At 32.7% G+C, this 2,061-nt stretch overlaps 1 non-coding gene across 1 annotated transcript; it reads left to right on the top strand.

The window, feature by feature from the left end:
* Positions 1–495: 495 nt before the first annotated feature.
* Positions 496–568, top strand: Trnar-ucg. The gene has a single exon. It is a non-coding gene; the product is annotated as a tRNA-Arg (tRNA).
* Positions 569–2,061: the final 1,493 nt, after the last annotated feature.

The following is a 2,061-nucleotide window of genomic DNA, read 5'->3' as shown; positions in this document are numbered from 1 at the left end:
GAATGTAAACAATAAAGGCAATTAATGTTTACTTTAGCGAAGAAAAATTATTGAAATTAACAACTAAACAAACGAAAAGTGTTTTTTTTTTTTTACTTTTTTCCCTAACATTATCATTTTCTGACCAATTTAAAATCCTACTGCTCCATTGTTTTCAGCGTAAAATTTCCTTTAAAATGATGTGTCAGGATATGTAGGGTCGTATTGGAAATTTTGAAGTTGAACTGGGCCTGAAGTACCCTGTATAATTTTCTCCAAAAACAGGTTAAAAATGTTTCAAGAGAAATTCATCCGGGCCATCTATAAAGAACACATTGCGTATCCAAATGGTATTATTTCCTATTTATCTTTTCATCGTCTTGTTCATTACATGTCTCTGTGCATACATGTGATTGTATATAAATCGTTACTATAATAATTGCCAACTTATAAATGAAAATTGTTGGAATTGTCAATTTTACTTGGAATTGCGTTTAAAGGGGTTTGCTACCACGGGACCGTGTGGCCTAATGGATAAGGCGTCGGACTTCGGATCCGAAGATTGCAGGTTCGAGTCCTGTCACGGTCGTCTCGCTTTTTTTTCGACTCAATAAACTTTTTTGTAGTTTTGTATTACAGTGCTGATGTACTTAATGCTTTTTTTACTTTTTTTGTGGCCAATGTGAAATAAACAGATGAGAATGATTTAATCGGTCTCAAAGATTAAAAAATCGAAGAAACCGGACGAATTTGTTGTCAAACCAGATAATAAATTGTTAGTTATATTTATTCTATCACTAAATGATTTTCCGATGATTTGGCGAATTTTTTTCAAACCATCATAATTAAATAATTTTTATCAAAGCTCAGGAATTTTTGATCTAGTTTAATTTGGTTTACATTAAATTAGTAATGTTGTAATTGAATACATATAGTTTGAAATAAATACCAAAATACGAGTTTTCAAACTTAAAATACGAATTTTTGAATAAGCCAAATCTCTGTCCTAAATTTATTTTAAATTAAGGTAGAATTCATCATAAATTATTAAAAATATAACTATATTATAAAATAATAATAACCTTCGTTTATTTGTTTTGTGTTTAAATCCATTGCAGAATTTTTTAAACTCTATCGTTTACATCTGTGTACTTCGTTGGAAAGCAGTTTCAGGAAGGTTGTGTTCACATGCTTCATAGCCAAACGATTGTCTAAATTAATAAAATTGTAGTTGAAATTTAATTATTAATCCCCCTCACACTATAATCCTTAACAACATTTCTATCCCTACAACTGACTAAATACGCTACCTTGAATTCTATCTTGACACACCCTTACCTGGAACCGGAAAGACAGGAACTGTACAGTCGCTTCGGACTTTCCTATAAACTACTTGGACGGAAATCTAACATGCCGAGAAAAAAAAGACTGACATTCTACAAAACTTACTGAAACTGATTTGGACGCAGGGGCTAGTGTGGTACCGCTGAACCTACAATGAATTCGGTCCGTCTAATCTAAAATCCTTAGAATCATAGTCAACGCTCCCAACTATTTCTCCAATACCACCCTCCACAACTACGTCAAATTACCCTTTGTAAATAAACTGATTCCGCTAAATTTTCCACATTCCATGAAAAACTATCCTCACATTGATCCAACATTTTCCATCCCTACAGCCCAGTAAGACGATTGAAGCGAAGATGGCCCCGGGACCTCCTCATGAATAGCTCATAAATAACTATTCAGGAAACTGGGAGTCCAACAATGGTTGTTAGCTCCCCTCAGTTGCAAATGATAAATATTGTATCTCATTAAGTAATGTATTTGTACGCATGGTGATAATTTTTTGAACATTTGTTCTTTTTGTTTCAAGAGGTAGCTGATCTAGTTAAAACCTTGTATATTTTTGTTTTTTATTCAGAAATCATTGTAGAACACTATCGATGATTGAATAAACGTTCAGGCTTGCGAATTACAACAGTTGTTAAATGTAAAAAAAAAACGACCAACCTCTGATCCATACATTCAATGATTTTTCTGATCAGTATTGCTTCATTTTCGAAAGAATTTTAGCGGTTA

The sequence above is a fragment of the Cimex lectularius genome, unplaced genomic scaffold (assembly GCF_000648675.2).
Source record: "Cimex lectularius strain Harlan isolate CLEC.00 unplaced genomic scaffold, Clec_2.1 scaffold247, whole genome shotgun sequence".
Classification (NCBI taxonomy): Eukaryota; Metazoa; Arthropoda; class Insecta; order Hemiptera; family Cimicidae; genus Cimex; species Cimex lectularius.
This window is presented reverse-complemented; position numbering and strand designations above follow the sequence as displayed.